Genomic DNA, 24,927 nt, shown 5'->3' on the forward strand with positions numbered 1-24,927 from the left:
ACTCATACAGTAAGTGGGGGGGGGGGGGGTATGTCTATGCAGCAGTGTTATTTTGGAATAACTGATGTTATGACCAAAAAAAAAAACCCATAGTGTGCCTCTACACTACAAGTCTTTATTTCAAAATAATGTCAAGCTGGACGACGTCTTACTCTGACTCACGGTAACCCTCATTTCATGGGGAGCAAGGGAAGTTGAAGGAAGAGTGCTCTTCCTTGGACTTCCTGCTTTGTAGACAGTGCCACAAGCCAAGTTAAGCTACTTTGACTTCAGCTACGCACATGACGTACCTGAAGTTGTGTAGCTTAATTTGACTTTTGCCCCGCTGTGTCGATGTACCGTGGGAGGGGGGAAAAGGCAACAGCCAACCTGACTTTCCAGCCACAGTAGCTGGCTGAGTGCACAAGGGGAACTAAGTTGCTCCATGAAAAAGGGTTGAAGTAACTTAAATCCAGAAATGTAGGTGCCTAAAAACGAAGCAGGTACTTTTAACCTCTCCCACGTGCTTCTCTCCATGTTTAGGTATCTAAATACCTTTATAAAGCCAACCCTTACTGCCTCCAAGAGCAGGCAAAGGAATTGTGACACAGACTCAGGGTACGTCTAGACTACAGGGTTTTGTCGACAGAAGCTTTGTCGACAGATACTGTCGACAAAGCTTCTGTCGACAAAGAGCGTCTAGACTACATTCAGTTCTGTTGACAAAGCAGCTTGCTTTGTCGACAGAACTGAATGTAGTCTAGACGCTCTTTGTCGACAGTATCTGTCGACAAAACTTCTGTCGACAAAACCCTGTAGTCTAGAACTACAGGGTTTTGTAGACAGAAGCTTTGTCGACAGATACTGTCGACAAAGCTTCTGTCGACAAAGAGCGTCTAGACTACATTCAGTTCTGTCGACAAAGCAGCTTGCTTTGTCGACAGAACTGAATGTAGTCTAGACGCTCTTTGTCGACAGTATCTGTCGACAAAACCCTGTAGTCTAGACACAACCCTACATGCAATAACACCTTCTGTTGACAGAACTCTGTCGACAAAAGGCGTTATGCCTCGTAAAATGAAGTTTACCAGCGTCGACAAAACTGCTGAGTTCTGTCAACGTTATGTCGACAGAACTCAGCGGTAGTGTAGACGCAGGTATAGTTTTGTCGATAAAAGTCCACTTTTGTCGACAAAACCCTGTAGTCTAGACACACCCTCAATTGGAGCTCTGGTCTGTTCTTGCACCAGTGTAGGGCCGCTTCATCCTTTACTCTGGGCAGACAGTCCCAGATGTCAGTGTGCTTGAGTCTCTTGGAGGAATTGCCATTGTAGAGCAGAAAAGTCTAAAAAAAGGAGAAGGGTTCAGCTAGTCCATGTCAGAGGGATATAAACAGCTGATGGTACCTCTTCCCTTCTAAGTGTATGTCGCATAACCAATCCAGCTCCCCACCAGAATACAACTGAATTGCCTGGAAACAGCTACCAGCTGTAACCAGCTCCCAATAATGAACTAGCATGGAAGGCAATTGGCTGCCCCAGGAAGGCTGTTTTTCTCACTCATCCGTCATTAGCATTTCCTTTGTTCGGCCACTTGGTTATCAAGTATCTCTCCTTCCAGGTAGATTCTCTTTTTTTAGATGTGGTGACCATATCTACACACAGTATTCACCATAACTTTATATAGAGGCAATGTGGTATTTTGGTCTTATCTAGTTCTTTCCTAATGATTCCCAATATTCTGTTAACTTTGTAGTTTTAGACTGCCACTGCATATTGAGCAGATATTTAGCGAACTATCCACAATGATTCCAAGATCTCATGCTTGAGTGGTAACAGCTATTTTAGACTCCATCATTTTTTAATGTATAATTGGGATACTATTTTTCCATATGCATTACTTTGCACTTACCAACACTGAATCCCGTCTGCCCTTGTGTTGCCCAAGCACCCAGTTTTGTGAGATCCCTTTTGTAATGGTTTGCAGTCAGCTTTGGATTAGTCCCTGTTTACCTCTTTTTCAAGAACATTTTTAACAGCAGTGGTCCAAATAGCAAATCCCAGCAGCACAACATTCATTCCTACTATTTCCTCCCCTTATTCCTACTATTTCCCCCCTTATCTATTAAGTGGAGTACCCTTCAATTGCTGGAATGCCCAGCCTTTAGTTATTAATTACCCTGCCTCCCTCTTTATAACAAACTCCCTGGCCCAAAGGCAAAGCTCAAACTCTGTTGCATTTAAGAACTGCCTCTGGAGTCAGGGCATGCAGCTTGAAGCAGACTTCAAGTATGAAATCCAGGGGTTCTGGTTTTAGGGGGGGAGGTACTGCCCTGTCTAGCCCCCCATAAATGGACCCTTTGGGAAGCAGGACCAGAAACATAGCTGGAGAAGGCTATTGAGTAGCCAAGGACCCAGACTAATTGTAGGCTATAAGAATGGCTGAAGACTCCAGCAGGCACACCCAAGAGGTTAGGTTCATTAGCCGAACCAGCAGGGGGCAATGAACTGTGTCTGGGTTTGACAGCAGGTCCCTGGGAGGAAGGTTGTGACACCGAGGATGGGCTTTTCAGACGTGCGCAAGCCCAGGGATATTGCATGGCTGTTCAGCACCTAATCACTGAGGTGCTTCTGAAAAATTCCACCCTGAATCAATATTGTTTAATTATCCCCCTCCCCCACCTCCATGGAAATGGGTTCTATAAATGCAAAGTAGTGACTTTAAAGGATGCCCCTGAAACCGTGATACATGTTTCTTTCTCAGTTACCTCGGGTAACTTCTCTCTCTCCTTTCTGCTGCAGCATCCAACCCCGCAGGTGCCCTTGACAAACTAGCTATGACATTTCTATCACTATAGCTATGACAGTGTAATCAAGAGGTCAAAGAGATCGGAAGCCTATAAGGTAATGGTCAACCCTTCACTCCATATAACAATGACTTGTATTAGAAAAAAAAAATCACCATTTATCAATCTTCAGATGAGAGAATAGGAGGAAAAAAGCTTCAGAGTAGAACTTGTTCGACTAAAGATCAGGGCCGAGGCTAGATTTTAAAGGTGCATGCATCAGTTCAGGTAAGCTCCCCAAATACATTATCAATCACTAAATCAGTGCATCCAAGAAGCTCACGTAATCGAAACCATTTAATTGAGAATGTCCCGAATGGGGCAGAGTTGCACAAGGGAGGCTGATCATTTCAGGCGTGACAAGCAGAATTAAGCATTTTGTAAGCAGAGTCTGAAAAATGACACCCAAACAGAACTATGCTGACATTGCCAGAAGGAGCAAAGGGGAACAGCTTATGAAATCTCAGATGCTCTGGTGCTTTGAAGGATGCCACACATTATTTTGGGCACCAGATCTACCCAGTCTTAGACAGACTAGACAACGTTCTCCTATAGCAGAACATTCACTGTAATTACCTGAGGCCCTAGAATTTCACCTGTTTGGTGGGAGGGCAGAGTCTTTCTGCAGCAGACAAAAAACAAACAAAACATCTGTAATTCAGCTTTCAGGACCAGCTACATTTTGGCTTCTGGACTAACTACTGTCTATAGCTTAAATTTAAAACAAAACAGACTGGAAATGCTATTTGCTCTGTCAGATTTTTTTTTTAAAAGCTTGACCTGTGCATTTTGCGATTTGTACAGGTTGGACCTCCCAAAACCAGGACTCCCCCATCTGGCAGGATCATGGGTGTTCCTGGACCAGGGAGTCCCAGTGGCAAGAGGGCTGGCAGCTCAGAGTCCAGTGGGGCTGGAACTAGCGCCAGAGCCCCGATAGTGTAGAAGGGTCCACAGCAGCCCTAGGAGCAGGGCCTGGGACATGGCAGCCCTGATAGCTGGGCTGGAGCCAGAGATGCAGCAGCCCTGACAGTGAAGCCAGGGCAGTCTGTACTGCTAGGGGCTCAGCAGAATGGCAGCCCAGCGAGGGTGCAGCTGGGGCTGGCAGCGGGGAGGGAAAGTGGTCTGGGGAGCCAGTAGCAGGGGATCTCCTCTGGTCCAGCAGATTCCCTCATTTGGGACTCGTCAGGTCCTGAGGTGGCTGGACCAGAGAGGTCCAACCTGTAGTAAAATAAGGTCAGGGTCCCATTGCACCAAGCACTAGACAGACTCTTGTATGCATGTTCTGTGACAAATCAGTCAAATATAATTGTTTCTATTATATGCGCTCAACACCCACTGCTTTACTGGCAATGAAGAGGTGTTGAGGCTCAAGAAATTTTTTTAACATTCAGAGCTAATGCTGCAAGTGCAGAAATGCCAGGGCTAGGAACTGCCAACCCATGATGTGCCAGGGCTATGAACTACCAGGCCCCGGCACAAATTAAGCATTGCCAACACCACCACATAATGGAATTATCACTTCTCTGCGGCGTTACAACAAAGGTGCCTTTGCTAAGCTGTTTAGCTGTGCAGCAGATGAGGGAAAGATCCTCTCCTTCAGCAGAAGGGAGTTTTAATTGGGTAAACAGGGTCTTAAATTTCATCCTCCCCAGCAGTCACATTTTCACTCCAGTACGTTCATTAGAAAAATGCAAAGTTCAATTCTCACCCCTTCTAATGTGGTACCTGAGGTGTAGATTTGGCATAAATAGCATAGTTTTCCCTCCATCGGACTGAAGTCCCTCTGAAATTGAGGATTTCTCCCTTGCCCTTGTCACTCATAGAAACACTCTTCTTCCGCAGTTTCTCCTTTTTGAACACTACGGCATTTGCACAGAAGCTGTTGGGGAAACACTGGCAAATTTGTTACTCTCATGAGTCTGCTAAAACAGTCATCTTTGAAAGGGCTAAGAATGTTAACATCTGGGGTGCCATCATTAAGCCTCAGTTAACACACATCAAGATGAATGGCTATTGTGTCAAGCTGCCTGCAGCCTCAGTCATTACTATCTGTTTATATTTTGTTCACATTTTGAAAGCTTGTTACAGAGTTCCCCGTCATCTGCTAGAAAAGGGGGAAACATCCTCCCGCCCACCTGAGATATGCTCCAGAATGGAGCAGTGACTGACTGCCATCTGGCCAGAGGTAGTGGAGTTAGGTGACGAGCCATTAGAATTCTAAGCCTTATAAGGAAGGCTAAGATTGTCTTTTTTTTTTTAACTAAAAAGTCAGACAGGGCACAGGCAATACACAATAAATCATAGAAGCCTCAGCCCTGCAGCACAGGGAAGTAATGGAGGTAGGACACACACACACACACACACACACACACACACACACACACACACACACAATCATGGAATCTGACCGACTCATTGCCTTACTTATAAGAATGTTGAGGGAAGCCTACTTGGGAGAAAGAGAGAGGACTTATTTACACTAAAAGGAAGATCACTGCTGCCACAATTGATCTTCTGGAGTTTGATTTAGCAAGTCTAGTTAAGACTTACTAAATCAAACTCAGTGGGCACCCTCAACGGTGTCTGGTACTCTTCCTTTTGTGAGTGGGCACCCTCAATGGTGTCTGGTACTCCTCCTTTTGTGAGGAGTAAGGGAAGTGGACAGGATTGTTTGCTCTTGTCAGCCATCCCACTGTGGGGATGCTGCCAAGTTGCATACTTTAAGCTGAGCTGCCAGATCTAGTGTAGACCTGGCCAGAGAAGGTAAAGAAAGAACCACAGGGAGCAAGGCAGTCGCTTGTGAGGGAAGGCCTGGGAAAGGACAGAAGAAAGTTGATGTCTGAGGTAGCCCTGGGGAGGGGAGAAGGACATTTTTGCTTATGGCTGATGGTTATATTAGATTTTTGATACCCAGAAGGGGATGGGTGGGAGGAAGTGTTCTAACTGGAGGGCTAGGTCACAGACCACAGAAGGCAAAAGGACAAGCTAGTACAGTACAGAGAAAGGATACGTGCTAGAGGTGCAGATCAGCAAAGGGCTGTCTGCTGATACACAGAGCTGCCATGTCTGTAAGTAGGAATGTTGATAGTTCTCTTCACAGCCACATGGAACTATTCTGGATTACAAATATCCTGAAAAGTTAAAACTAGTATAGTATGTTGCTATACACTGCTTCATAACAGATGCTCTGGCTATACACCAAGAATAAATACATGACTTCAGGAATTCGTCTGTTAGGAGTTCCAGGTGGGGGTAGGTTCAGAAGTACAAAAAGGAAAAGACTAAATAAAAAATTACTTAGAAAAGTTAGATATATTCAAGTCACTAAGGCCTGATGAAATGCATCCTCGTATACTCAAGGAGCTGATAGAGAAAGTATCTGAGCCAATAGCTATCTTCTTTTGAAAAGTCATGGAAGTCAGGGGAGATTCCAGAAGACTGGAAAAAGGCAAATAGTGCCCATCTACAAAAAGGGAAATAAGGACAACTCAAACTACAGACGAATCAGCTTAACTTCTGTACCAAGAAAGGTAATGGAGCAAATAATTAAGGAATTTATCTACAAACATCTGGAAGACAAGGTGATAGGTAACAGCCAGCATGGATTTGTAAAGAATAAATCACGTCAAAACAATCTGATCGCTTTCCTTGATAGGATAACAAGCTTTGTGGATATGGGGCAAGCAGTAGATGTGGTATACTTAGACTTCAGTAAATCATTTGATAGTCTTGCATGACCATCTTATAAAAAAATAGGGAAATAGATGCAGCTACTATAAGGTGGATGCATAACTAGTAGGATAACTGTTCTGAGAGTAGTTATTAATGGTTCACAGTCATGCTAGAAGGGCATAATAAGTGGGGTTTTGCAGGGATCATTTTTGGGACTGGTTCTGTTCAATAGCTTAATTAACAATTTAGATGATGGCATAGAGAGTACCTTTATTACGTTTGCAGATGATAAACTTAATAAAGGTAGGGAGGGGTTGCAAGTGCTTTGGAAGCGAGAGTAATAACTCAAAATGGTGTGGACAAACTGGAGAAGTTTATTAAGAAGAAATGCAAAGTACTCCACTTAGGAGGAACTATCAGTTTCACACATATAGAAGGTGAAATGGCTGTCTAGGAAGGAGTACTGAAGAAAGATCTAGGGGTCATAGTGGACCACAAACTAAAATGTCAGTGTGACACTGCAAAAAAAAAAAAAAAAAAAAAAAAAAAAAAAAGCAAACATGATTCTGGGATGCGTTAACAGGAGTGTTGCGAGCAAGACACCAAGGCTGTGTCTACACTGGCACCCTTTTCCGTAAAAGGGATGCTAATGAGACACTTCGGAATTGCAAATTCCGCGGGGAATTTAAATATCCCCCGCGGCATTTGCATAAACATGGCTACCGCTTTTTTCCGGCTCGGGGCTTTGCCAGAGAAAAGCGCCAGTCTAGATGGGATCTTGCGGAAAATAAGCCCTTTTCCGGAAGATCCCTTATTCCTAGGGATAAGGGATCTTCCAGAAAAGGGCTTATTTTCCGCAAGATCCCGTCTAGACTGGTGCTTTTCTCCGGCAAAACCCCGAGCCGGAAAAAAGCGGTAGCCATGTTCATGCAAATGCAGCGGGGGATATTTAAATCCCCTGCGGAATTTGCAATTCCGAAGCGTCTCATTAGAATCCCTTTTACGGAAAAGGGTGCCAGTGTAGACACAACCAAGTAGTCATTCTTCTGCTCTACTCTGATTAGGTCTCAGTTGGAGTATTGTGTCCAGTTCTGGGCCCCACATTTCAAGAAAAAAAGTGGAAAAATTGGAGAAAGTCCAAAGAAGAGCAACAAAAATGATTAAAGGTCTAGAAAAATGAGCTATGAGGAAAGGCTGAAAAAACTGGGTTTGTTTAGTTTAGAAAAGACAACTGAGAGGGGACACGATAGCAGCTTTAAAATATCTAAAAGGGTGTCATAAGGAGGAAGGAGAAGAATTATTCTCCTTAACCTCTGATAACAGAAGCAGCAATGAGGTTAAATTGCAGCAAGGGAGGTTTAGGTTGCGCACTGGAAACACTTCTTAACTGTTGGGGTGATTAAACACTGGAATAAATTTCTTAGGGAGGTTATGGAATCTCCATCACTGGAGATATTTAAGAGCAGGTTAGATAAACATCTAATCAGGGATGATCTAGATATGGAATGGCCAACCTGTTACAGACAAAGAGCCAAAATATAGCGCAAAAAGTTGTTGAGCAACCAACTCCCACATTTGGTCGAGCAAAAGGAAAAAAAACCCAACCAAACCCAGCTGCTGCGTTTGGTCAAGCAAAAAACAACCTAACAAAAATGATGCCCCTTTAAAAACAAACCTCTGGTTTGGCTTTTTGGCCACATCAAGCTCCCATCGGCTGGCACCATCTTGCCAGTGCCATCTTGCTTTGCCATGCCAGACAGCTCCCCTGCACCTGGTGAGCACAGGAACATTTCTAGTGGTGCAGGGGCAGCTTCGCGAGCCAAGGGGGAGGTTTCACGAGCCACACTTTAAGGGGGGGGGAGAGGGAGAAGAGATGCATGTGGCCAACCTGCAGCTCGTGAGCCGCAGGTTGGTCACCCCCGATCTAGATGGTGCTTGGTCTTGCCGTGAGGGCACAAAACTGGACTGGATGACCTCTCAAGGTCCCTTCAAGTCTAGCATTCTATGATTAGTTAGCCTGGCATGAGAATTTCCCTTCCTTCCAGCTAGGACAATAAGGGCACGTCTACACTGAAGGGCAAGAGTCAAATTTAGATACGTAACTTCAGCTACATCAATTGCATAGCTGAAGTCAAATAGCTTAATTCTGCTTTTGGCTCTGTCTACACAGTAGAACGTTGAGGGAAGAACGCTCTTCCTTCAACTTCCCTTACTCCTTGTGAAATGAGGGTTACGAAAGTCAGAGTAAGAAGTCCGTCTCAAAATCATTTCAAAAGAACGGCAGTTTCTTGCCATTTCAACCAGATAGGGCATTGCTCAATGACTTGATTACCTGCATCCTGCTTCAAAGACCTTTTAACACCAGACTTGAAAGAGAATCCTCTTAACTGTCATTCATGCTTAAATTCGACACTTTATGCCTCGGTCTAAACAAAGACATCAATTATCTTACCCATTACAAAGGTAGCTTCCCCAATTACCACCACTAATATCATTAGCTCACAGACATTTACCTCCCCCCCTCCTCCCCCTTCTGTTCTGAAGTTTGATTTGTCCTTTTCATATGTGTTCTTTTTTTTTATTGTATTCTTTGGAATATATGGTTGTGCCAATTTTCTTCCTCTATTTGATCTGATGAAGTGGGTCTGGCCCATGAAAGCTCATCACCTAATAAACCATCTTGTTAGTCTTTGAAGTGCTACATAGTCCTGTTTTTTTTGTTTCAGCTACACCAGACTAACACGGCTACGTTTCTATCACTGTATATGCACACTGTTATTTCAAAATAACATCCATTATTCTGAAATAATGCTGCAGTGTAGATGTACCCTTATTCTCGGATGCTGCCATTTTTAGTAAATCAAAATACATTATTAGGGGAAGAGTGTGGTAAATATAGACAAAATTATGCCTGAGGTAGCATTTTAAGCCATAGAAGTGGCTGCTCACTTGTAAATAGAAATGAATTTCCATCTTATAAACGCTGTTGTTCAGTAAAGAGATATTAAAGCACCATCTAGTGAAAAATTAGAGAAATATCTTCCAGGCAAATATCCCTCAATACATGCAGTATAAGATTAGAAATTTTGATAGTAAAGATACTTTCACTGCATTGGAAATGGTATTTAGTGAAGCAAAATTAATAAAATTGACTTGGATTTATTCACATGCAGTTACATGAGTATTGTGAAATCTCCATAGGCATTTCTGACAGAACCAAATCTTAGCCAAGAAGCAGCATGGTTTCTCTCAGCAGGGAGTGTTTCCTACTGGATCTAGTCAACAAGGGATCTGTAATCAAATTAACCCCCCCTCCCCCAGTCTCCTGCATTATGTGTTCTAGACAATTCCTAAGACCCCAGAACCTAAAGAATGAAACTATTGGGCAAGCAGAAGAGTCCTATGACTAATCCTGGTGGGCTATATGAAATATTTTAAACAAAACCATTACAAGATTGGGTGCATATGTTGGAGTTGAAGTACATTTTGACTCAGACTCTGGTGGAATTGTATAGAAAAATCTGAAGTTTTGCAGATTTTTGTCTCAAAATAAAAGATCATTTATAAGAATCTTTTCAATGCACCGCAAGCAGGTTGGAATTCTAAGTCTAGCTACAACAAACCATTTAAATCACATGATTAAGTCCCACAGAGGGCAATTTTGTATATGCTTAAGCACTTTACTAAACTGAGACTCATACAAGCACTAGCCGGGTAGATGTGCTCCTGAACTGGCTAGTATCAATCACCATCCCAATCTCAAAAGGATTTGTGGTTTAACAAGTAAGGGGGAGTAGTTGACACCTTGCCAGCTAGTGACACATGCTATTGCTTGTGGCATGCAATAGTTAGGTGTGACAGACCGACCGTGTCTGGGCACAGCTGAGGGCATCCGCTCAGGGTGAATTGCTCAACTTTGGGGCTCCTTACAGCCCCAGACTGGTGACCTCTCCAAACAGGCCACAAACCAGTCCCACAGAGCGTTTCAGCAGCCTGCCTGAAGCCTCATGAGCAAAACCCCTCCGACACCCCAGCAATATCCGTGCCCCAGATGGCCCCAGGCCTCACACACCGGTGTGGGGTCTTAGAACCCAATCCCACCTACCCCGAACAAGTTCTGTCCGGTTCCAAGAAACTAGCCACAGATCTCTGGTCAATTTACCCTCTGGATCTTACCCACAAATCACGCTGAGCCAATCCTTTAGCATCTAACATCTAAAGGTTTATTACTACAATAAAGAAAAGCATGAGTGTAAGGTTGTTAAAGGATAATACATTACATGCATCGAATCTCCCAGTTCTCGATGCAGGCTCTAGCAGAGATGTTACAGCTGCTGGCTCAAAAGTCCTTGATGAGCATCCTAGGATCAGGATGGGTCCACAGGTCTTCCTGGCTCTTCAATCCCTGCACTGCTGCCTCTGCGATGAAGTGCTGAGCTGAGTACCAAGATGGAGTCGACCACATGGCCTATTTATCCCTCCTTCCTGGTCTCTTCTTGGCTACAGCAGGTCACCTGGCCCACGGCCTATCCCTGTGTTCCCTGCTGGCAGCCCTCAGGTATCAGCTCTCATTCTTTAGGGGCTCGTCTACATTGGCCCCTTTTCCGAAAGGGGCATGTTAATTTCAGAGATCGTAATAGGGAAATCCGCGGGGGATTTAAATATCCCCCGCGGCATTTAAATAAAAATGTCCGCCGCTTTTTTCCGGCTTTTAGAAAAGCCGGAAAAGAGCGTCTACACTGGCCCCGATCCTCCGGAAAAAGCGCCCTTTTCCGGAGGATCTTATTCCTACTTTGAAGTAGGATCTCTGAAATTAACATCCCCTTTTCGGAAAAGGGGCCAATGTAGACGTAGCCTAGGTGAGTCCTTGGCCCATTGAGTGCCATTGTCCCACATGGCCTCGCTAATTAGCATGTCTATAGGCCGGGCTCTGCCCAATGCTCAACCACATGCAGGGAAATATTCAGTATCCACACAGATTACAGATTCCTAACTACACACACAGACATTATACAATCACATGACTAGCGTATATAGGATTAGCAGACAGCAAGCTTCTATTTAACACCCCACATGGCCCCTTTTATACCATTTTGGGGTCCAACACCCCCACCTATGGGTGCAGCAGTGATCTGGCTGCTTCCCTCAAATTCAGTAATGTGACATAGGGGTGCATTCTACCTCTCTGCAAAGGATCAGCAGAGTATGTGATCCTGCCCAGAGCTATCCTGCTAGGCACCAGCAGGATGGCCCATTTGATCATGCCCCTCAAAGTAGATCAGAAATAAATCAGAGAAAACAAATATGGAACCATATGATTTCATTATATCCATTGAGTCTGACTATAGCTATGTTTCATAAAGTATATTAGGGTATGTCTACACTACCCCGCTAGTTCGAACTAGCGGGGTAATGTAGGCATACCGCACTTGCAAATGAAGCCCGGGATTTGAATTTCCCGGGCTTCATTTGCATAAGCGGGGCGCCGCCATTTTTAAAACCCCGCTCGTTCGAACCCCGTGCAGCGTGGCTACACGGGGCACGAACTAGGTAGTTCGAACTAGGCTTCCTAGTTCGAACTACCGTTACTCCTCATTCCACGAGGCGTAACGGTAGTTCGAACTAGGAAGCCTAGTTCGAACTACCTAGTTCGTGCCCTGTGTAGCCACGCTGCCCGGAGTTCGAACGAGCGGGGTTTTAAAAATGGCGGCTCCCCGCTTATGCAAATGAAGCCCGGGAAATTCAAATCCCGGGCTTCATTTGCAAGTGCGGTATGCCTACATTACCCTCCTAGTTCGAACTAGGAGGGTAGTGTAGACATACCCTGAGAGCCAAGGCCCGACCAGCTTCTCTGAACAGTGATGGGGGTCTTCCAGTTTCTCATACATTCTCTTCCGTGCTGCTTTCACTCCCCCCAAAAAGACACAGATACAGGGTGCCCTGTGGCAACTGCTGACCCTACGCACAGTGACCAAGAGGTTTATGGAAGAAGTCAGCATTTTTTTCCTTCTGCCTGATGTTCCCATTTCAAAGCTGGGCAGAGAGCAATCATTTCATTTACTCCTCCCGCTTGGCCTTGTTTAGCCATCACACTCGTCATAGGAGTATTGTGCTCAACAGTGCAGGGATATGGTGACTCTAGACATTCATCCCTTTATAGCCACATCTTCTGCATCAAGACCAACATTGGTAGCTACTTCCAGACCTTTCAAGAGCAGTCCAGTGACCTATGTGAAATGAATGAATGAACCAGTGCCCTTCCTAGGAGACAAGTATCCATGGACAACCACTACCACAACCAGCACCCAGCTTAGTTGTCTCAGCACAGTGCTTCAGGATGGAAACTCAATTATCCGTCCATCCCTGAAGGTGTTCCCGCAGATCAGGGTGATGGTGGCGCAATGCTGCAGAAGCTCTGTGCTATGTTTGTTGAAAGGATGCTATGGCAAAGCACTGACCATACCCCGAGGATCCTGCACTCGTAGGTGGCGATCATGTGCCTCAGAGGCTTGCGGTGACCCTCCACACAGCCTCTTGCCCTTTACTAGAGGCAAGGGTCACAGATTAGTGAACCATCCTCATCATAGGCAAGCCCAAGGATTGGGGTGAAACCCTTCTGTAGACCTGGTCTCCCTTTCCAGGGGCAGACTCTGTCACAGTGCAGGGAAAACTGAACCCCACCACTACTCCAGGCTCTGGCCCAGTGACTCTAAGGTAGCAGCAACTGACAAGGTTTTTCCACTAGCACCAGTCTAGAGCCTCTTCTCTGGGCAACTTCCCTAAACACTTCCCCCCGTACCTTTTCCCTGATACCTGAACGAGCCTCTTCTGCTCTGGCACAGCACATTTCCCTCCTTGCAGCCCTCAGTTCTCTGGCGGTACACCTTTTACTCTCAACCCTTAGCTTTTCTCCTATTTCCTGAGAGGAAGCCTTTTAAACTAGCCATAGCAGGCCTTAATGGGCTGCAGGTGCCCTGATTAGCATGCTGTTTCAGGCAAGCTCTTAATTGGCTCAGGTGCCTGCCTGCCTTGAATACATGGCCAGTTCTCTCAGGGAACAGAACATTATTTATCCAGTTCTCTGTGTATTTGCCCTCCACCAAACTATTGTAGCCAGCTGCCCTGGGTCTATCACAAAAAAAGTGGGTTATGCCCACAAAAGCTCATGATACCATCTACATGTTTTATTAGTCTCTAAAGTGCTACAACACTCTTTGTTGTTGTTTAAGTTTTTCCAGTTACAGACTAACTCTGCTCCCCCTCTGAAGCTTTTGACAATATATAGAGTACTTCATTTTGCAGAGTTATTGGTCCAATGTCCCCATTCCTAATCTTCACTTTTTGTCCCACAGATGTGGTTAAAAAAATCTAGGTTCTGTGAGATCACCCTTCTCAGAGTGCATGTGTATGTGGAGGGGAGGAGAGGTGCCTTTCATTGTTATGTCAGCCCACCACCCCAGAACTGTAAAGAGTTTGCCACTTTTCAAAAGCTCTATATTCAATTTAAAGATCAAGAAATAGAACAGGAGCGTTACTTGCCCCCACTTTTGATTTTAGAGTGTCAGTTCCTTTATGGGGTGGAAGGAGAAAGATTCAGATAAAACTAATCTGCAGTCATTTTTTTTTCGGCATAAGCCTCATAACAGTAATGCATCTAGCCTGCTTCTGGATTTCTTCCATGTCTATGCTGCTTTTGAGCCAGCGGCAGTTTGTTGATTCCATTAGTGGAAGATATGTGTCCAAATCCCTTCAACTGCTTCATAATGCTTGGTCAAATGCTTTAAGATATACTGAGACAAACTGAGTAAGTTCCTTATGCTATTAAAACCCTGGTACATCCTTTATTGCAGCAGCCTTTTTACAAAATCCACTAATCCTCTTCCCCCATAAGACTCTGTCTCCTGTCTCACTATCCATTTTACTGTTTTCATGCTAATCATCTTCATACTTGTACATATTCTTCACCAGACAAACTAACAGATGCACCATAAGAATATTAAATTCTCTCCTTCTCACATAGACTAATTCACTCTGAAGATTGTAGGGCATTCTTTGAATTAATTTTTTAATCTCCGCTTTTCAGGATCTAAAAAGTCATTTGTTAAAACGTAAATATGAGTCCATGTTACAAAATTCAGATACAGATCTAGATTCTTAACACTTTGTTTTGATTATGTTCATATTAGGAGGTGTTTGGTTCTGTGGTTTTTGTTTGGGTTCAAGCTTCATGATTAATACTATAACTGGGTGAATTAAGAAAAACAACAACAGGATTTTTCTTGTGAAAATTCCAGCTTATCTGCAGGAAGTTTTTGAAATAACGGATACATTTTTTTTCCCTGCACTTTTGCAACTTTTTTCCATTTGAAAAAACGGTGTGGAAACAGTCCTTATAGAAAAGGTTGTGTTTCCACATTGTAGGATTCTTTTACCTGAAGCATTTAAAAACTTTTTATTCATGTGGAAAATTGAGGAAATTGTCAAAAATTAATATTTTCCTGTATAAAATGTAGTGTTTCAAGAAACCCTATCTTCCTAGGAGGACACTTTGTTAGAAAAATGTTGACCGTTTCTGTCTTAAACACAAACACATAATCAATACATGTACATGTCTAATTCTGATTTTTAGGCTAACATTGTAAGAAAGGATTGTATGGAATGGCTACACTAATCAATATGTATTTCTGGCTGGTTAAGAACAAATTCAAAAAACAAAACTCCACTCCCCAAACACCGAAGCAAGGAGATATAAGAGAGGAAGTGTTATAGCATCAGAAAGAGCTCTTCTTGGCCGACCAGATCATGAGGTCAGAAAACTGCTCCTAAATAGATTAATCCTTTAATAATCATCATCATCGCTACAGTTTTTACCTACAAAAAAACCTGGGAGCTTCTGTAGTGCCGCAGGGCAGACATAGGCTGTGGCATGGAAAAGATAGCTATACAGTCTCAGAGCCGGTAGCCAGGTTAGTCTGTACATGCAAAAACAACAAAGAGTCCTGCGGCACCTTAAAATGAACAGATATATTAGGGCATAAGCTTTAGATGAAATGGGAATCAGAGGGAGTGGGTTTAACCCATGAAAGCTGACGCCCTAATAAATCTGTTATTTTCCAAGACAGGAGTGAGGAAACTTTTTTGGGTTGGGGGCTGCTGATTCACAGAAAAATCAGTGGGGGGCTGCACACAAGTGAGAAGCAAAAAACAAACAAAACAAACCCCCTATTGACTGAGAAGGAGAAAGACACTCCCCACATTCCTCTTGCACACCAGAGCCTAGGGGGCCCATGCAAGTAGATTTTGTGCACTCCAGCTCCAGCTGAAGCACCAGCATGGGCCCCTCAATGCTGGGGGGGGGGGGTAGCTTTAAGCCTCAGAGGCCAGATCCAGGGAAGCTGGGGGCCTGGCGTTAGGTTCCCCAACTCTGCTTTAAGGTGCCACAGGGCTCCTTATTGGTTTTGCAGCTATTCAGGACAATGCTGATGGGAATTCTAATGGTTAGGTCCAGCGCACCCTCAAATTAGCTATTTTGTTTTGCTCCTTCCACCTTGAGCCTATTGCTTCCGCACTGAATGAATAGTAGAACTGAATCCAGCTATGGCCGGATAAGGCCTGTCATTGCTTCTATTACTGCATCATTTTTTCTTGTTTGAAGTGACTCTTTTCCCTGTGTTTCCCCTCAGCCATCCTGCCAGAGCTCACCTCCTCCATGGGACTAACTGATACCAGAGCTCGTCTTCCATTCTGCCTGACACCACCACTGCGTAATCATAAGCATGATCGAGCGGATCCTTCAGAATGCTTCTCGAGCACTTTTATGTGCTATACCATAGCGTGGCGGGTAGAGTCGCTGAATATGCAGATTCAGAAGCACGTTTTTAAAGCAGTGCTCAGGAAGTATGCCTGCTAATCCCATTATCTGATAACAGGATTTGCGAGCACACCTCCTACCCTCCTGCCTTAATAACACACACCGTAGCCAGGCTATGAAATGCAAGTTAAATGCTTATGGAAAGTTGATGGAACAAATGTTCAAACGGGGAATTAAACAGAACAAGTTTATCAAAAGTAGTGGCATTTCCAGGGATCTTATCCTCCTTTCCTCACAATCACCTCCACCCTCAAACTCACTCCACGGTCACACTTCAGCTGCTACTGTGTGTGGGTTAAAATGTTCTCTACGGGCAAATGTCCTCTCCAGAGATGGGCTGGCAGGCAAACCCTAGATCTAGATATTCCTGGGCACTGGAGAATTCAGACGCCAATTCAAATCCAGACTTAGATGTGGGCCTCAGGGAGATCATTAACTTATTTTAGACTGCACGCCTAAAAGGGGAGCTCTGACACTACTATTTTAAATAGCATTGGTATCTACTCTGAACTTCCCTATCTAAATACTATCAATAGGTCTCATCAAATGGGCACAGATCATTTGGGGAAAGAGGATCATGCTGAAGAGTTATGGGGAACTGGATAGCAGAGTTGTTGACTCGAGTCCCACGACTTGAATTAGAGTCCGACTTAAGTGGCCTAGGTGACTCGAGACTCAACTTGGGTTCATTGTTTGTGACTTGAGATTTGCTAATTTTGTTAAATCGACTTGGTAAAAAATGTCCAAAAATGCCGATATTGATGGCGTGTACAAAAGTGACTTGACATTTTTAAAATTAAATCTTGAGACTCGACTTGGGACTTGACTCGAAAGTGACGTTAGGGACTCGAGACTCGACTTGAGACTTGAACTGTAGTGACTTGAGACTCAGCTTGGACTTGACAATGATGACTTGAAGACAACACTGCTGGATTGTTTAGGGAACAGGGAACAGGAGATAGTGTAGTTGCATGTAGATCAGTGGTCCAAATTCAGTGTAGGTTGGCAAGGATTGAGTGTCATGGCTGCCTAGTCGCCCATGTGAAATTAGGTGGTGGAATGATACATACAATTGGGTGCCTTGCATTGCAAAACAAACACTTGTATAGCTGCAGAAAAGATCAGTATTGGGCACAGAGACTGACCCAACATCTTCCATATCATAAAACCTTGTGGTGCCCAGGCAGGGAAACAAGCATAGAGCTCACTTTCTGGCTTGTCTTGGGAAACTGCATATTCAACTCCAACAATGTTTACAGGTTAGTGAGAACCTTGAACTTAGCAAAAGATCCTTGATCACCAGGAACAATCTTTAACTTGATGTCCGTCTGCTAATATGCCATGAATCCCATCAACAAGTCATTTGAGCCAGGCTGGTTTGGACACAAGTTCCAAGAGATAATCAGACTGAATAGAATTATCTCTTTTTATGGAGGGGGGTGGAATCTCCATCCCTAGAGGTTTTTAAGTCCCGGCTTGACAAAACGCTGGCTGGGATGATTTATTTGGGGTTGGTTCTGCTTTGGGCATGGGTTTGGATTTGATGGCCTCCCGAGGCCTCTTCCGTCCTATGATTCTAAGTTCTTCCTCCATGCCACGTCGCAATACAGATGTGTGTCTTGTCCCTACTTATTGCTCGTATGCTACCACTGGATCCCCTGCCCACAATACTTAAATAATATAGAAAGGGACGATACTAATGCCGGCAAAATACCAACTAACAACAAAAAGGGAATCCAATCCTGAGAGACAGCAAACAGCTCCAGGGACCTGCCGACAGCCCATGTTCCCCATTGAAGTCCACACAGCATGTTTCCATCACCTCACAGGATCAAGGGACAGGCTGTGTTAGTCTTTTGTTATTCAACCCAGCAGTGGAGGAGTCAAATCTGTAAAAAGAAGCCATTTCCTTTGGATAATGTTCATGAAAACAGATCCTGTGGAAGACAAGATACTGTAAAATAATCTGAATAATTCAAAAGAGAGAACCGACAGAAGCCAAGTGCTACATCTCTTCCCTTGTCCTGGAAAGTTACATGTAATTTGAGAGTCAAGCTGTTTGGGCTACATCAGATTATAAATTCCTCAGGGAAGGGACTAACTTCTTGTCCTATGTGTGTATAGTGTCTAGCACAAGGTGCCCTTTGATGGAGGCCTCTAAGTGCTGCTGCTGTACAACGAACAGGAGTTTTGACTAGATGCACAAATCATAGCATGCTTCTGTGCCCTGACTAGATGAATATTTTGTATTTTTCACCATACAGACTTGAATACTTCAGCTCACTGGGGTGAAAAAAGGACGTACTCTTTCACAATCCTCTTCAGCCCCGGGTTCCAGTGCTTGTGACAAAGGGCCAGGCAATCAACACCGATCCAACACTCTGGGCCCTATTGCTTTAATTGATGAGGCTAGAGCAGACTCCATAAAGAAGAGCTGTGCCTAACGGATGGGCTGAGGAGAACTAAGCGGCTAATTAGGCCATTCGGCACATGACACAGCCAGCACAGGAAGGAAATGGGAAAAACGGGGCAGCAAAAAGGGAGAACCTACTTCTCCTGGCTTATATCAGGAGCTGAGGGCTCCTTAGGACTATAGAGGCCAGGCTAGATAGTGTATAAGGATGGTAGCAGGCCCAGCCAAAGAGTTTGCAGGGCCCAAGGCAGTGTGGCTGAGCCGCATGGCCGCGAGTGAGTGGCTGGGTGGGTGGGGCTGGGAGCTGGGCAGCGCGGGGCTCTGACGAGTGAGTGGCCAGGTGGGTGGGCCAGGAGCTGCATGGCGCGGGGCTCTGAATGTGCAGGACCCAAGGCAACTGTCTCGCTTGCCTTGCCCAAAGGTCAGGCCTAGATAGTGGAAGCTAATATTGTAAATAAACTGCACAGGGAAGGCAAGTGTCCCTAGTCTCCTGCCCTGGAGCACAAGCAGGTCACACAGCCCCACTGTCTTCATCGTGGCTGAAGTCTGGGGGCAGCCTGGAAACCAGTCAGTAACTGGAAAAACGTAAAAAAACAACGAAGTCTTGCAGCACCTTAGAGCCTAACAAAAAACGTGGATGGTATTATGAGCTTGGTTGTGCCCATGAAAGCAGGGGTCTCCAACCTTTTTAGGCATAAGCTCACTTTTTGAATTTAAGTGCAGTCCAAGATCTACCTCAAAGCCAAATACCCTTGTCCTGCCTCCTTTGTGCACCTTCTCCGAGGCCCTGCCCCTGCTCACTCCATCCTCCCTCCCTTTCATCAGGCAGGGGCAGAGGGTTGGGGTGCAGGTTCTGGTCTTGGGCTAAGTGATTTGGAGTGTGAGAGGAGCTCTGAACTGACCCTGGGGTAGGGACTTGGGGCACAGGAGGGGGTTCATGACTGGGGCAGAGGATTGGCGCTGGCTCCAGCTGGACACTGCTTACCTCACGTGGCTCCTGGATGGTGGTGCAGTGAGGCTCATGCGGCTCACCCCTGCCCTGGCCCTGCCCCACTCTCAAAAGCAACCAGCAAACTGCTTCTATCCCAAGCCCTGTTGTGCCCCCTCTCTGCTCTGTGGAGATAGAATACAGGAGGAGCGGGGAGCACCCTGACATAAGTACCACTCTTCTCCCTTCCCTGCTCTGTACCGCAAGCAGGAGGCTCCCGGAAAAGGGAAGTTCCAAGGCAAAGGGCAGCTGTGCGGTGAAGGGCAGCTGAGGTGCTGGCGCTAGATAGCTTCTTGGCCAAACCAGTCAGAATCATCTGTCAGAGTTTCCAAGATCTACCAGTAGATCCCGATCTACTGGTTGGTGACCACTGCTCTAAAGTGCTGCAAGACTATTGGAAAAACTTGGTTGTAGCAGTTGACAGAAACCTTATGTAAGATACCTCAGTTTCCTTAGCTGTAAAATGGGGTTTATATTAACATCCCCTCCCTCCTCCTCCAGCATTGCTAAGGAAATTGCCTGGATAATCAAACTGGTCATTTCTGTCTCTAGTAGCAGCTGTGATCTTCCGTTTTAAGAAGCAGTATCGGCAATACATTTCATGAACAGCTTAGTCCACTAAGTGGAGCTCTAGGCTCAGAACTAGACATTGTCTCTGTATGTAAACTATACGAAAAAGGCTTCTAGCGTATGTTGTGATAACAAGGTACATATAATTAACAGAGTATTTACAGAGTATGTTCATGATGGGGCTTGCAAGAGGGTAGCAAACAAATCTTTATTTGGAACTTAGCTGCTTTCTGGCAGAAATTGAAATTTACAGCAAATTTTATTCAGACCCTCAATACTTTCTCATGAATGCACAACACATGCAGGGCGGATTTAGCTTTTACAATGTACATGGATTAGTACTTCAGTATAAAATACCTACAGTCCAAGTATATTAGCATAGGGTGTAAACCCCTTTCCCCCACCAACCCATACATCCTTATCCTAAAGACTAGTGTTTTAAAGCACTGGCTTACAGCAATGTAGAATTACGTATTACACAAAGAGTTTGCAGATACAGGCAGTCCCCGTGTTACGTACAAGATAGGGACTGTATCTTTGTTCTTAAGTTGAATCTGTATGTAAGTCAGAACTGGCGTCCAGATTCAGCCGCTGCTGAAACTGACCAGCGGCTGACTACAGGAAGCCCGAGGCAGAGTTGCTCTGCCCCGGGCTTCCTGGAATCAGCCGCTGATCAGTTTCAACAGTGGCTGAATCTGGACGCCTGGGACAGAGCAGCTGGGGTGCTGCCGGGTAGGCGCTGTGGGGACCAACCCAGCAGCACCCCAGCTGCTCTACCCCAGGTGTCCCCAAGTCAGCTGCTGCTGAAACTGATCAGCGGCTGATTCCAGGAAGCCCGGGGCAGAGCAACTCTGCCTCGGGCTTCCTGGAATTAGCCGCTGGTCAGTTTCAGCAGCGGCTGACTTGGGGATGCCTGGGGCAGAGCAGCTGGGGTGCTGCTGGGTTGCTCCAGTAGTGCGGCCGCTCCTCGGCACTACTGGACCAACCCAGTAGCACCCCAACTGCTCTGCCCCAGGCATCCTGATTCAGCCGCTGCTGAAACTGACCAGCAGCGGCTGAATCAGGACGCCTGGGGCAGAGCAGCTGGGGTGCTGTCGGGTTGGTCCAGTAGAGCTGAGGAGCGGTGCTGCGGGACCAACCCGGCAGCGCCCCAGCTGTTCTACCCCAGGCGTCGGCGAGAAAAGCCTGGTCTGCTGGGGGAGGGGGGGCAGCTAGTGGCCCCCCCCAGCAGACCAGGGAGATGTGGGCGGAGGGACCGCCGAGACGCGACGCGGTCCCGCCGCCCACATCCTCCACGGCTTTGCTCCGCGTCTCCCTGGTCTGCAGCTTTTCTCGCCACGGAGAACGCGGGCGGCGAGACCGCGGCGCGTCTGGGCGGTCCCACCGCCCGTGTCCTCCGGGGCGAGAAAAGGCCTGTTTGTAAGTACGGATCTGACATAAGTCGGATCCGCGTAACCCGGGGACTACCTGTACTTTCGTGGTGTGGCTTCCAAAGCATTTTTTAATGTTCACTTGTAAGAGAGTAATATTAGGAATTTGAAAGCTACAGAGGCTGTGCAAATCAAATTTTTCAGATCAGACGGTGGCACAATTTGCAGCATGAAGCTCTTATGATCCGATCAAGGCGCGTTCGGTAGGTAAAACACACTGTAACAGGTAAGGAGAGCAGCTTTGGGCAGAGTATATACTGGAATTTCATGTAACCAGGAAAACAAAACAACTCTAATTGGTTTGCAATTTGAGAATGAAGCATGAAAAACCTGAAGGGAGCAGCAGTCCCTGGTGCATGACAAGCATAACCTCATAATTTCAGTATCCCTGAGGTGAAATCAAAATGCATTTAACAGCCAGAAAGATCCTCCACAGCCACACTGACAGGGGGTGGGGCTTATGGTTAGGGCTCTAATATGGTTAGGTTGGGGTGTACATATTTTCCCATTTCTTATTCTGGGTGACAGAGCGTTACCAGAAGCTGTTCTCACTGCATGAAAAATAGCATCTTTCCATCATTTTCTGACCCTCCTGGAGTAGCACTGATTAGTGAATTTTGATTATCCATGGCCAGAGTTGACTGTTCATAGGGGAAACTGTCTCATCTATTCCCTCTTCCTGCAAGTCTCCTCAAATTTCTGTATGGACTGTTTAAGAACTGGCCCCTTAAAGTAAACACTGCTTGTATTTATCGTGGTCTTAGGCAGGCCAGTGAATGGTTGGGGATTTTTTTTTCAATTCTGGACTCCACAGTCTCTGCTGCACAGCTCAATAAGAATGGATTATTAATGGCAGTTCTGTGTAGCTCACGAGCAAAACAGTTCCCCTTTAAGATTCTGCTGCCACACCAATTCAGCTGCTGTATTTAGAGACAAAGCCACAGGTATACCAGATTGTCTGTGCTTCCCTTCTCTTGTTTTTATCACTGAGGACACTTGTGGGAAAACAAGAGCTCGGTTTCTGTCGGGTTCATTTATCCCAGTGCTAGTTCTCCCACTGAAGTCATAATCCTCTCTAATCCTTGGAGGCATCACAATGATTGCTGGAGACATCATGACCAAGTCAGAAGGAAGATGATAACTGCAAGCGGGGAATCCATGGCAGGTAGTGGGCCTGGTCGTACATTTCTTGAACATACAGAGTGCCACAAGGTGTTCACTTGTAAAAAAGCAGCCTGGTCATCTCAAGATATTTATAGAGCACTTTTCATTTTCAAAGCACTGACTAATGAATCCTAACCACTATGTCATCAGTAACTGAAATGAACCCATTTTACAGATGGGGATGCTGAAGTGAATGGAATTGCTCAAAGCTAGTCCCAGAAGCAGGATTAAGATTCAGCAATTTACGGTTCCCCGGTCATTCAGCCAGGCCTCTCTCTCACCAACGGCTATAGTAAGAGGAAACAAATGGAGATGACCTTGTGAAATTATGTCACTTGAGTCACTGGAGTCAACATACCTTAAATCACCATCCACACAGTGGCTCCCATCGACTTCCCTTATTCCTTGTCCCAGAAGCAGGATTAAGATTCAGCAATTTACGGTTCCCCGGTCATTCAGCCAGGCCTCTCTCTCACCAACGGCTATAGTAAGAGGAAACAAATGGAGATAACCTTGTGAAATTATGTCACTTGAGGCACTGGAGTCAACATACCTTAAATCACCATCCACACAGGGGCTCCCATCGACTTCCCTTATTCCTTGTGAAGAACAGGAGTCCCAGCTCCAAAGGGGGCTCCCTCTCAGTCGAATTAGTGGGTCTTCACTAGACTCATATAATCGAATCCGGGAAGATGGACCACGGCAGCATCGATCTTCTGTGTAGTGTATATTCGGCTGTAGGGAAGCACAGACAATCTGGTATAGAATGTCTTTCTATTGATTTTTGTGTCATTTGAAGTGGCAACAAAGCAACCATGTGAAATGTTGTTTCTAGCCAAGTGGACAAGGGAGATACACATTCATTAAACTAGGCAGTAGCCACAACCAAAAAAAGTCTACTACATCACCAGCAACTTACATTTGAATGATACCTAGTTCAACTCCTAGTGCATGGCTATGAGACTGTAAGCCCAGAAAAAGTCTTCAGTACCAGTTAGTAACTTTCCTTTGAGAATATGGAGTCCTGAAGGAGTTTCTGTGAGGTTCACCAGTTCTCTCTAAGGAAATTCTTGGACAAGACAAAACAATACAATCAAAAGCCATAAGAGATTTTCATGCAATTGTGATGGTGTTTGACGTCTATTGGATTTCTCTCATAACCTTAGCTGTCCTAGGAAAAATACTCAGTTTCTTTTAAAAATGTGGACACTTAATTCTCTTAAAGCTAAGACTTGCACTCTACCCTAAAGGCTATTTAACAATGCTCAGTTCCACTTGGCATTATTTAACAGAGCTGTTCAAGATGGCATCTTGTCTGAAGATAGCGCAAACCTGTGAAAGAGGCTTACTGTTTATATGCAGGCACCCAGGAAGGATTGAGAAAAGGGAAGCTAGTTCACGCGGATACTGAAGCTGGAGGTTGAAGTCCTGCTTGCTGCATTAAGCGCTGACCTATATAGCCATCAGAAAAATGATATCAAGGGTATTGCATACATTGATCTCCTCAGCCCTCGTCTCCATGGTCACTGACACAGCGCTTGCAGGTGCAGCCCTGTTTCCTGTAGCTTGGTTACTTTTCTTTGTTTAATTGCCTTAGTGCCAGTCTTCCACTTGCCCGCCCTGCAGCTGCTACGAGAACCCTCCCCTTTCCTGACTGGAGCTGCTTACTGGCTTCCCAACTTTCCTGACCATCTTGCCACTGGTGACTTTGTGGTGCACAGACATATACCTACCCTCGTGCCATGCATACAGGTAGGCCCAAAGGATAGTTGTCCCAGGACACTGATCTCCTTGCCTCAATTTCTGGCCATCCTTCAAAGACTTTACTACATGCTCAGAGGCTAGAGCAGAAAATATTACCGAGCAGTGGACATCTCTTTTTGCTCCTTCCCAGCCATGTCTTTTCCCTTCTTTAATCACCGCTGCATTTCATCAGAATTATTTGGTTTTAAATGCCTCCTACCTACTTCACTTCCAGACCCACAAAGAAAAACC

General features: G+C 45.3%; 1 long non-coding RNA gene across 1 annotated transcript in view; it reads right to left on the reverse strand.

Annotated features, from left to right (window-relative positions):
- LOC112543930 (uncharacterized) overlaps positions 1–23,698 on the reverse strand; it is a 51,262-nt gene extending 27,564 nt beyond the window's left edge. The window contains exon 1 of the long non-coding RNA XR_016350390.1: positions 23,486–23,698. This is a non-coding gene — a long non-coding RNA (uncharacterized LOC112543930). The remainder of the gene's footprint in view (positions 1–23,485) is intronic.
- Positions 23,699–24,927: the final 1,229 nt, after the last annotated feature.

This window comes from Pelodiscus sinensis, chromosome 10 (assembly GCF_052426305.1).
Source record: "Pelodiscus sinensis isolate ZL-2025 chromosome 10, ASM5242630v1, whole genome shotgun sequence".
NCBI lineage: Eukaryota > Metazoa > Chordata > Testudines > Trionychidae > Pelodiscus > Pelodiscus sinensis.